At 55.9% G+C, this 12,264-nt stretch overlaps 1 protein-coding gene across 8 annotated transcripts in view; it reads right to left on the bottom strand.

The window, feature by feature from the left end:
- Nucleotides 1-10,543: 10,543 nt before the first annotated feature.
- DTNB (dystrobrevin beta) overlaps nt 10,544-12,264 on the bottom strand; it is a 197,026-nt gene continuing 195,305 nt past the window's right edge. For all 8 annotated transcript variants that reach the window (XM_061461225.1, XM_061461221.1, XM_061461224.1 and 5 more), the window contains one exon: nt 10,544-11,629. The gene's annotated coding sequence lies outside the window, so the exon portion shown is untranslated. The remainder of the gene's footprint in view (nt 11,630-12,264) is intronic.

Here is a 12,264-nt window from a genome sequence, read left to right as displayed (position 1 = left end):
GCCACAGCTTCTCTGGGCAACCTGTGCCAGGGCCTCACCTACGTATATATGTGTGTGTGTGTGTGTGTGTGTATATATATATCTCTCTATAGGTACATATGTATATAGGTGTATGCATATCGGTACAAATCTATATAGATGCATATCCGCATAGGTACGTATGAGTATATGGATATATGTATAGGTACATACAGATATATCTGTATGTATATATCTCTATGTAGGTATGGCTCCATGTAGATATATCTGCATAAGTAGAGCTTGATATAGGTGTATCTGCAAGTAGGTGTAGCTGGGAGTACATATATCTGTACATGGCTGCATGTGGGTACACCTGCGGGTACACCTGCGGGTACACCTGCGGGTGCAGGTACCTATGGGTGCAGGTACATATGGCTGCAGGTGGGCTCAAGGCAGCATCCAGGAGCAGTGAGTATCTGTCAATGCTCTCTCCTGCTGTAGCATCCCAGGGCCCCGGCTGTACAGCCAGGTGCTATCCTGTGTGGTTTTCCATGGGGCAGTGCTGCTCTCCAGAGAGCAGCTGCAGGGACCAACAGGATGGGTGCAGGGATGGGAAAATGCTGCACGTAGGGCAGCACCAGCTGCACCACGGCACCAGATCTCCTGTGCCGGCTGTGGTGCGGCACCATCCCACTATGTTTCGACCACAGCATCTCTGGGGAAGCTTCATCTAAATGATCAATTAACAGCCTGCTCAGGTTTCTCTTTTTGACTTGTCTCCTCAAACACCAACTGCCCCATGACCAACTGGGGCTCTTTAATCCACTGCTGGGTCAGGCTTTGTGTCAGGTCAGGCTTTGTGTCGAGTCAGGCTTTGGGCTGAGCCTGGCCTTTCTTCTAGATGAGCAGAGGACACAGTGCTGCTCATGCTGGTGTTATTTATTGCTAACAGCAGGCCTGAGCTGCTCTTCTGGCTGGGGCAGGGGGAAGGGGAGGGCAGGTTTCCTCTCAGAACAATTATAGAATAATGGCATGGTTTGAGTTGGAAGTGACCTTCAAGCTCATTCAGTTCCAACCTTCTTCCTATGGGCAAGGACACCTTCCACTACACCAGGTTGCTCCAAGCCCTGTCCAACCTGGCCTTGAACACTGCCAGGGATGGGGCAGCCACAGATTCTCTGGGCAACCTGTGCCAGTGCCACACCACCCTCACAGGGAAGAACTTCCTAAGATCTCATCTCAATCTCCCTTCAATCAGTTTAAAGCCATTCCCCTTTGTCCTATCCCCACATGCCCTCATCAAAAGCCCCTCTCCAGATTTCTTGTTGGTCCCTGTAGGCCCTGGAAGATGCTCTAAGTTTTCCCCAGATCATTCTCTTCTCCGTTATTGTGTTTTCCCTGTGGTTCCTACTGCAATGGGTGCAGATGGCTGGGTTGAAGCCAGGGGAGGCAGCAGTGCTGGCAGCTCCCCGGGCATCTGGGTTGCAGGTGACATGGGGTTGCTTTGGCTGTCTGTCCGTCTTTCTGTCAGGGCCGGCAGGATGCTTCTCATCAGGGTGCTTCCTGCGCCTCTCTCACCTGTCAGGAGGTTTCACCCTTGTGTCTGCTCTTGCTGACAGCCTTTGGGATGGAAGACATTACTCTTTCTAAAACAAAAACTTTCCCCCCACCCCCCTTTGCTTTGATACTCACAGTGAAAAGGAAAAGTCAATACCAAGAGCATTTGCTGAGTCTTGTCCCCCATTCACTGCGGACTGATGCAGGGGGATACGACTGTATGATGGGCTCTCACATGAGCTGTGCCAGCAGCACCCCAGTCTCCTCACTGTGTTGTCCCCAGGGCTCTCAGTTCTGTCCCCTCCATTCTCTACATTTCTCCTGGCATTTTTCCCTACATTATCCCTATTGCTCCCAGCATTGTCCACATTGCTCCTGGAATCATCCCCATTGCTCCTGGCACTATCTGCTTGTTGCTTGTTGGCACTCTCTGCTTATTGCTTCCATTATAGGCCCCCATGTTATCCGTCCCCTGATAGGGGATACAGGAAGGGGCTTTTCACCCTCCCCAGAGCTCCATGCTTGACTCTGCTGTAGTGATACCCACCGTGCTGGCCAGGGGCATGTGACGGTGCCACATGCCAATGCTCCTCTCTAGTGGGGCATAGAATCATATAACCACAGAATGATTTGGATTGGAAGGGACCTTAAAGCTCATCTAGGTCCAACCCCTTGCCACAGGCAGGGACACCTTCCACTAGACCAGGTTGCTCAACACTCCACCCAGCCTTGGCAACACCATGCTGGCTCTGCCACTGTTTCAATATTTACCAAGCCCTACTTTCTGTAGTGGGAAAGCTCTGGTGATGAGCACCCAAGCATGGCACCTCTCACGGCAGGGCTGCTGTTGGGGCCGTGATGCGCACATCCTGTTATCGCTGCTCAGGCACTGTGCCTGGCAGGAAGAAGCTGCTGCCAAAGGTCAGGAAGAAGAAAACAGCCAGGGCCAGCAAGGAGCATCAGCGATGGGCAGCCCCTGCTCACTGAGGGACCATCCAGTGACCAACTGCCTGCACAGACTGAACCTGGGCACCTTCCCTGAGGCTGCTTAGTGACTGAAAAGCAGCGGGTGCACTGATGGGAAGGAAGGTGGTTTTGGTTGCAAGGCAGCTGGTGGTGATGTCCAGCAGAGGAGAAGTGGCATTTGCCAGTGGGAGAGGGAGGCTGGATGCCACCACTGGATGGAAGTGGCTGAGTTAAATGAGGAGCTGGGAAAGCTGGACAGAAAGTTGATCAGAGTGCTGGAAACTCAGAGAGAATGACACTCTGGGCAGCAGTGATAGAATGGTAAAGGGAATTTAAGTATATGGGAAGAAAGTGAAATCTTGGCGGAGATGTGGTACCATCCCTTGGTAATGCCGCTGGCAGTGGAGACATGGCTGGTGAGCTCTTCTGCTCTGTCGAAGGACTGGCTGCGGGCTCTTCAGAGCAGGAGGAAGCTGGCCGTGGGTTGTCCATCTTCCCATGCCAGCTCTCAACACCTCTGTGCTCCAACATGGCCATGCTGCTGCATGGTCCCCTCTGTGCTTTGCATCTGCAGGGAGTTTTTGCACACCCCAAAGACCCTTGGAACGCTGGAGAGCCCTGTGGCCGGGGCAGCTGGCCCAGCCTGTGCCTCTTGCTGTGCTGAGGAGCCCCTTGGAGCCGCTCATCTCCTGGCATTTGGCCTTTCCAGCTGGCTTACCATTTCCCACGGCAGGCTGTGGCGCCCGGCATGGTCCCCACTGCCCTTCTCCATGGGGGTTCAGTCGGCAGCCGTGCCCTCTTGCCCGCCCTCCTGCCCCGACAGCTCCTGCAGCAGCCACACCACCACAGACAGCTTCATTTTGGCTAATAGGTGCAATTATCCCCCACTTAAATCTTGGTGTGACAGGGAGGTCAGGGCAGCAGGAGGAGGGCAGCAGCTCCCGGCAAGGCGTTTCCGAATGGCCGTAAATCTCCTGTCCCATGGATGGTGCAGCACCAGGAACCAGTCGGGCCCTGACTTGCTGCACGCTACTCTGTCTGCTGGGTTTATGCTCGCCAGACTCAGCCTCTGCTCCAGCCCATCCTGCAGTGCCTGGCAGAGTGGGGATCCCCAAGGTCCCCCCATACTGAGCAGATGACCGCCCCTGGCAGCTCGGCCTCATCCCCAGGAAGAGCAGTGGCACCACATCCCACTGACAGCTCTCCAAGGAAGAAGGCAGCTCTCCAGGGGCTGGGACGTAGGGATTGGATTAATTAATCTCCCTGAGAGGGCGGGCACCAAATTAAGCCGGTGACACATGGTCAGCTGGTTACTCGTCGCTGCTGCAGAGGGAGCAGCAGCTGATCCTGCATCATGTGCTGGACAGTGGCATGGCGTGCGGGGCTGGAGCGCTGTGTGTGTGCCAGGCTGGTCCGTGGCCTTGCTGGTGTGAGGGCAGCTCTGCCAGGCCCCAGGGATGTGGGGTGAGAAGGGTGCAGCATGCCATCCCAGCAGTGATCACCACCCGCTCCCATGGGCTATGTGGAAGGTTCGCCTGCTTCTGCAATGAGGCTCCAGCCCCACAGCACCTGTGGTGATGCAAGTGTGATGCCACCATGGCTTGAGGGGTGCCAAGGGATGCGGGCATGATACTGGCATGGCTGGAGGGACCCCAAGGGATGCATGTGTGATGCTGCCATGGCCAGAAGGACTCTCAGCACCCCTGTTGCTGAGCTGTCATGCTGTGCTGTATCCTGATCCCATTCCCAGTGTGCAGCTCCCACCGCGCTGCTCCCGCTGCTGCAGCCTGGGGAGGGAGAGCATCTGCCAGCCAGTTCTTCTTGCTCCCCCCACAGCCCGCCGCCACTGCCGCCTCCCGCCTGACCTTGTTTTCAGGGCCGATGGCTCCTCGTTATGTAATTGCCACCAAATTCCTGCACAAGCCGGCAGAAATGGCCAATGGCCCTGGCATCCCACAGCATGACAGGATGGACACCCTGTGCCCTGGCCCCTCACCTCGACGTCCCCAACCCAGCACCGTCCCTACAGGATAAGGATGCTGGAAGGGGCTCTGAGTCATCCTCTGAGGCTGCACTGGGCTATGTCCCCTGCACTGCATCCCAAAGTGCCACCAGGGCTTGTGCCATCCCTTGGCATGTTGCAGTCCTCACCGGGCATGGGGCACAGGGAGCCAGGCTGGGGATGTATGTGGTGTGTGGGAGCACCGATGGCACTTGGTGCATGTGATGGTGGCCTGTCCCCGGGAGACACAGTGTGTGTCATGGGTGGGTGTGTGTGCGCAGGTTATGAGTGTGTGAGTCAGTGGGTGCATCCATGTGCAATGGGTACGTGTGAGGGCGGGTGGGTGCAGTGAGAACCAGGACCCTCAGGCAGTGAGAACCAGTCCCTGTGGAGCCCAGGGCACGCACCATGCCAGTCTCCCTGGCACCTGTGGCTGCACCCTCTGCGTCCCACCCCAGCACAGTGTTTGCTCTGCGATTGCCCACTGACAACTGTGCTCGGCGCTCCCCTTGCATCCCCATAAATCATGGCTGGATGCAGGAGAGCTGGTGGGGAAGGGCATGGGTCACACCAGCAGCTTGTAGCTGAGCGGAAGAATCAATTCCCCAGTGATGGATGGAGCGGGAGTGGCTGATGTGGCCCAGGGTGGCCATTAAATGGTGTAAATGAGAAGCAGCCCCAGTGCCAGGGTCAGGCACTGACATAGAGCCCCCCAGCCCCATGTCCATGGGGAACTAAAACAGGGGCTGCCCCCAGGGGAGGAGGCTGCGGGTGTCTGAGCCACATGGACATGGGAGCCAGCCATGCCTGATCTTTCCTTCCAGACTGGGGCAGTGACCCTCAGCTCTGGTACCCATGGGACCCCCTGCCCACCCTGTGATCCAGGCAGAAGGGGAGCAGAAAGGACAGCATTGCATGCCCTGCTACTGTGTCCCCTGCCACTGAGCAATGCCCAGAGGGGGACCCATAGGATGGGTGCATGGACTCCAGTTTTGGTCTTGCATGCTACAAGGTATTGGGCGTCCAGGATGTGGGGCCCAATGGTGGGGCCACGGACTGTGCTGCAGCACGGGGATGGGCATTGTGGGTGGTGGGCTGGGGCCTTTCCCAGCTCTGGCTGGGGGGATCCTGGCAAGGGGTGCCCATGCCTGAGCCCAGATGTGGGGCTTAGGGGATCCTGGGGATCTCCGTGTGGCACATGGAGTTTCTGAGGTCTCCTTGGGTTGCACAGAGACTCCTCGGTCTCCGTGGGGCACATGGAGTCCCTGGGGTCTGTGTGGGATGCATGGGGTCCCTGGAATCATTATGGGCCTGAGTCCACCTGCAGCTCCGTGCTGAGCAGCAGCTGATCCCCTCCTGAGGGTGGGGTGGTAATTTGGGTTGGGGGGTAATTTGATTTAAATGCGGCACCAATGAGATGTAGAAGTGTTATCACCTGTAGAATAAACAGAGGGACAGGAGCAGGGACATGGGTGCCACTAGACAGGCACCCTGGCTGCAGCCTGCAAACAGGTCCTATGTCCACACACAGCACCCATGTCCCCCTTGTCATAGCAGCCAGGTGACACATAGCACCCACATCCTCCTTGGAAGGGGTGCACGGCAGCAAGCATGTTCTGGTGATGGGCACAGCACTCGTGGTCATCATCTACTGGCCTGTCCACCTGATTCCCGTTATCTCGGTATGGGCTGGAGTGGGGGGTCCCCAGGCACCCAGTGACGGAGGCTGGGTGTCAGGCAGCTCCTGGGGAACTGTGGGTGCCAAGGAGGGGAGGGAGCAGCACAGGGTGCTGTGGATGCAGGAATCCTGGGGATGCAGGAACAGTGTCCCTACCACAGGGGCCCTCTGTGCCTGAGAGAGGGAGAGATGGGGCACCCTGTCACCACAGACTGTGTCCCCAGGTGGTCCTGGGCATTGCTGATTGGGTTGGGGGATGCAGCACCCACTGCTCCCTCCCTGGGCACACTCTCAGGTGGCGGATGTGCGATGGGGAGCAGAGCCACCCCAGGGATGCAGGATGGGGAGTTGTTACCCCGGGGATGCAGGATGGGGAGCTGAGCTGCCCCAGGGATGTTGGATTGGAAGCAGAGCTACCCTGGTGATGTGGGATGAGGAGCAGAGCTGCCCCAGGCCTGGCAGCAGCCGGGAGACCCCCTGGCTATGGGAAGACTCCACATCTTTCCCACCAAGGCACCTAATCCCTAAAACAAAAGAGTGCCTGGAGCTGGGCAGCACTGTGCCAAATTATTGGGGCTGGGAAGTGGAGGGGATGCATCTGTGCCTGGGAAGCTGTGGATTCCGAGGGCTAAGGTTTCCTCTCTGTAAGCAGAGTCAAGGCAGCCCTGCCTGTTGACTGTGGGGGCCGGGGGGGTCCTTCAGCAGTGGTTGCAGGGGGCACGAGGTATTGCCGGGGACCTGGGTAACCCTATGGGATAGCTGGTGCTGGCCGTGAGCCACCCCCGAACTGGTGCTGAATGGGGATGAGCCTCCATCACTGGCTCCACATCTGATGGGAGCAGCGGCAACAATGGCCCCACCATTGCTGGAGCCTTTGCTGGGGGTGTTGGGCACCCACTACCTCAAACCCAAGCTCTCCCCTTCCCCAGTTTCTAGTGCTGCTTTGGGAGGGGATGGGGGGCTCCAGTGTGGCTGCTCCCACCTTGCTGCCCTCCGAGCCCGGCCCTCACCCTTTCTCTCCAGATGTGCTTAACGGTGCAGCGTTTGCAGCAGGGAAACATCTGGCAGGATGGGGGCAGCTGGGACGGGGCGCTGGCGTGGTGCCGATGGCACAGATGCCCTGGCTCTGAACACAGGCAGCTCTGTCTGCTCCCAGTGACCTGCAGCCATGACAAATGTGGGTAATCTCCTGGCTTCGCTGCTCTGTGCGGACCCATGGCAAAGCACTGGCAGCTGCTCTCCTGCTGCCCCCTGCTTTGGAGCTCTTAAAAACCTTGTTTTTTGCTTTTTCATTAACATCTCAGGTTTTTCTTTCAAGCGGCGAAGGGACGAGACACCCCTTAGGGATGAGATGAATTTATTAAGTATTTGGCAGATGACAGAACATGGCTTCCAGTTTACAGGTTTCTGTTAGAGACATTGCCCACATTTAGAGCATCAGCTCCAGCATGGGTTTGTCAGGCGCTCCCAGGGATGCTCCCGCTCTCCCCGTGCCCATAGCCAGACTCATGAGGTGCCAGGAATAGGCAATGGCGCCAAAGATTGGTGTGCTCCCTGATCCCAACTGCTGGGCTCTGCTGGGGACACTCCCTTTGCATGGGCACAGCAGGGGCTTGGGAAGCCTCTGAGCGATGGCATGAATGGCCAAAGCCCGTGCCTTCCCCTCGCACATCACTGGCAGACCATCCAGGCATGGGACACATCGCATGGTGCCCTATTCCCTACCCCATGAAAACTAGAGGTTTCCCTCCCCTGGCCTTAACCCTCGGCACCAGGACAGTGGCCAGAGATGCCGGTGCAGGGACATAGCTCTGTCCAGGTTATTTTCCCATGAGAAAACGTTTTTAGGTGGCATTTTGCTTTCTGGGTCAGGTGGGTTTTTTCCACGGGAAACTGAAGTTTCATTTCAACCTGAATTGGATGGGTGCTGCTGTCTGCCTCTGCCCACTGCGAGAAGGTGTTGTGAGCAATACAGCTCTGCCCCAGCCGGTGTTCAGCCCAAGTGGGAATTAAAAAGGGGCTTAATTACAGGTGCAATGCCTACACCACAGCATGTCTTCCGGTCACCACTGAGGCACTGGGTCCATGCCGGGGACCAGCCATCCTTTGGGAGCTGAGCAGTCACTGGCAAGAACGCTCGGATCCAGTGGATCTCCTGAGAGCAGCACTGGCATGCGACATGCTGTCTGCAGTGCACACAAGCACACGTGCACATGCACCCGGCTCCCACCCCGGCAGCTTCTCCAGCTCTCCAGAGCAGATTTCCATGGAGCTTCCAGGACACCGAGCAAGGGCTGGGGTGAGTGGCTGGGGAGCAACCGGTACCCAGCACAGTGCCATGGCCTCTGGAACCCACCCGTGCCAGGGCTGGGGTGCAGTAACACTGGAGGGGGGCACAGCCTGGGGACATGTATTAAAGCCAGGCCTGAACTGTTCCTCCTGGGAGGCTTAAGGCTATTATTCCAAAGGCAAACAACAGTTCCTAAGCAGGTTTCGAAGTTAATTGTAAGCAAGCTGGGGTGCTGGGTGTTTTTTCCCCTACACAATGTCCCAGTATGTCACCAATGGAGGTGCCTGGTGCTACTGGGGTGCAAAATGATCCTGGGCATCCTGCCTTGTTTCAGGAACACCCTTGCTGGCCACAGTACAGCATCCATGCTTGTCTTTGTACTTTCTGGGCTTGGCTGGACCAGTCTGTGCCCCAGGCTGTGCTTTGAGCCCACACTGCCTACCCCAGTGCCAGGAGCAGTGACATGTGCACCAGCTGGACTTCTCTGACAGGGTCTGTAGACCGGCAGTGACTTCCCTAAATGACACACTTGGGTATCATGTCACGACAGCCTGCCCAGGGCACTGGCCAAGCCACCTACCGTGCTCTGCTTGGCATCACCATGCATCGCAGGGCAAGGCAGGAATGGCTGCGGCATCGTCCCCATCACCTCCAAGTGGCTGCGGAGGGAAGCCATAAGAAGCAGGCTGATGAGGTCAAGTGTAATTAAGCTCAGGCCTTGGTGATGTGACGCATGGACCCAGCTAGTCTCACTGATGGGCTGCTGTTGCTGGCTGCAGGGTGCACAATGACTGCAGGACTGCAGCCTTTCCAGGACTGTTTAGATCAGGGGGGATACAGGTTCCTCCCACTCCAGTGGTGCCTGAGTGAAGGCTGTCCTCTTGCAGCAGCCAGGGCTGCAGCCACCAGCAACAACCTGCAGCCCCAACCAACCAGTAATATAAAGCATCTGCTAAAACACTTTGCTGGCTAAAACAAATGGTATCATGGGTGAGGTAATGCAGAGCCACGGCACGAAGGGACACATTTAACATACACAGACAACTTCCTGGCTGTGTCTGTACAAAACTCCATCGATTCTGCCAGGTTTTCTGAACAAGCCCCAGCTCCACTGGCTATCACTGTTCCTGTGACTGGGGGGAAGGAGAGGCACAAGCACCCTCCCTGCCATACCTGAGCTTGCATCAGCCCATGAAGCGATGGCTGCCTCCCATCCATGTCCACCCATGATCCCTGTAGGGTGTCAGGGCTGGCTGCAAGACCCCTGGTGTGTGGGGGGTCTCTCCCCTCTGAGTGCCTGGCCTTGCATCTCCTCCACCTGCAGCTGGACCACAGGCTCAGAGAGATGCTTGTGTCCAAGGCTGTGGCTGCGGCAGGAGGATCTGCCTCTGGGCAGTCGGGGTAGCAAAAACAAGAAGGGAAAGTTGCAGAGTGCAACATAACAGAATAAAAGCAGCAAACATGATGCTCCCCCGGGATCCAGGCTTCCCTGACGGCGGAAAGAGATGTGTATTCATCCCTGCCTTCCATTTCCGTGCCACAGTTTGGGCCCTGGCACTTCTAAGGAGGTGGTGACTTCACCCCACCATCCCACACGGCTCTCCCATCACCTGCACAGGCTGTCCCATGGTGCAGCCCCCCACCACTGGCATGGCTGTTGGTGCAGATGACCCATCCCTGGAAGACACCTGTGGTTCTGATACTGGACCCAGTGGGACTTTGCTGCATGCCCCTGGGTTCTTGCTCACGTGAGGTGCCAGGAGGTGCTGCTGGCCCCTTGCACTTCTGGTCAGCAGGGCGAAGGCCCCTACGCCTGTACAGCCATAACCCCTCCAGCTGCTGACAGCCTTCACCACCCCAGCAGCATCCTGAGTGCAGCCATTAGCAAAACATTCCTATTTTCCGTGCTCCAACCAAAGCTGCTGCAGGTCCTCATTTAACAAATTCATCTGAAAACACACATGAAACCTCCCCTGTCCCCGCGAGCATGCTCCCCTTGGCAGGCTAAACCTAACACGCTGCACCAGGTTATCATCACTTTCCTCTCCTTCTTGACAGCTCATTCACAATATTTATATTCAACCAAATCTGTGGCCACCACAAATGTTTATTTCCTTTCTCCCCAAGGGCTGTAGGTACCCAACGAGCACTTTCCACTGAGAGCCAAGGCCACGTATCAGTTCAGATGGGAAGAAAAGCTGAGGGCTGGTTTCAGGGTTTATCACTCCATTCCATTCATCACCCCTGATAAATATTTATAGATGCATTAGGACACTCAGCTCCTTCCACTAAAAATAACATTCCTAAGCACCAAAAAAAAAAAAAAAAGAAAAAAATCGCCAGTGATTGGAACTGATCATGATGTTTTCTAAGCAGCCATGGAAGAAAAGCTCAGTGAGCATCAGCGAGCAGTCAGCTGCTAGCCTCAGACTTCACAACCTGGTTGTTTCTCTTAATTTAAACAAAACTGAACTGGACTCCTGAAAACAAATGTGGAAATGCTAATCTAAGCCTAGCAATGGCTGTCCCTGAATTCCCTGCCTGTAAAGGGAAATTTCTGTAACAGTCTGAACAGCAGCAGAGCCAGGAGTGCTGGGAGGCAGATGGTGCCTCCCTTCACCCGTGGTGTGCCCTGCCATTTCCTCCCGGGATGACATGTGGCATCGCCCATGATGGCAACCAGACATCCACACAGACAGTGTGATACTTTCAGAAGGTGGTTTTTGGAAGGCAGACCCCCCTCCATGTCACACGCAAGGCACCCCACAAGGCTCTACACCCATCATTTAATGCACAGCGAGGGGTAGAACTCAAGAGGAAATAACCGTTGTGCGACGCGATGATGACACCATTTGGGAGGAAATCAAAGAAGGTCAGTACACTTAGGAGCAGGGAGTATTGGCTTTCCTTTTGTCTTGTTCTTTTTTTTTTAAACCTCCCATAAATTGCTGAGTTTGATTATTGTTAGTAAACACATGGAGGAAAACAGTACATGCAATGACCTAAGAGGCAAGTGCCCACGGGGGAAGCCCTCTGGGTGGTTTGGAGAAAGCCGCTTTTGTCAGCAGGTGGTTGAGATCGGTCACAGTTGCACGATGGTAAATGTATCAGCTGAAACGTGCCACTTCCAAAGGATGGGGAGACGTCTCTCGACTGTAAGCGTGACCCTCCATGCCTGCATCACCAGAAACACACAACGTGCCATCAGCATCTGCAGAGCTCAGAGCTCCGGCCTGGTTTGGAGATCAGCTCCTGAACCTTCCGTATGAGGCTGCGCATCTTTGGGGCCACCCCGGGCAAGCTTAGAGCAGACCAAACCACCAAAGCCTGGTGGTCAGCAGGACACTGTGACCACCAAGTGTCCTGCTGACCCTGGGGCTCCTCACCTTGGACCCACGACAAGCCAGGAAACAGAGGAATCATGAGCCTCTGAGCCAATGACACCAGGACCACGGTGCTGTGGCTGATCCCAGCTCCTGCCAGCAAAGGCCCACTAGCCAACACAGTTGACTTGCAAGGTAAGGTTGGTGCTGAGCATTTTCCCCCAAGGACAGCCAAGATCTGTTAATAGAAAGCCCCTGATGATGCTGCCCATCCCAGCCCCCTCCATCATCAGTGGGCAGCCAGAGCCGAAGGGTGGCTGGAGCCACCAGTGTGGCTTGGCCAGACACCACCACCACCACCACCACCACCAGGAAAGCTCAGGAGGACACACTACAGTTCTGGGCACCAGGAATGGGAACGCAAGGAACATGAAGAACCACCAAAGTTTAAAGGTTTTTTTTTTGTTTCACGGAATTTGTAATTCTG

This window comes from Pezoporus flaviventris, unplaced genomic scaffold (genome assembly GCF_033815535.1).
Source record: "Pezoporus flaviventris isolate CSIRO_AGI_PZ_B2104156 unplaced genomic scaffold, CSIRO_AGI_Pfla_v1 ptg000031l, whole genome shotgun sequence".
In the NCBI taxonomy this organism is placed as follows: domain Eukaryota; kingdom Metazoa; phylum Chordata; class Aves; order Psittaciformes; family Psittacidae; genus Pezoporus; species Pezoporus flaviventris.
The sequence above is the reverse complement of the archived record's forward strand: the minus strand, read 5'-3'. Positions and strand labels throughout refer to the sequence as shown.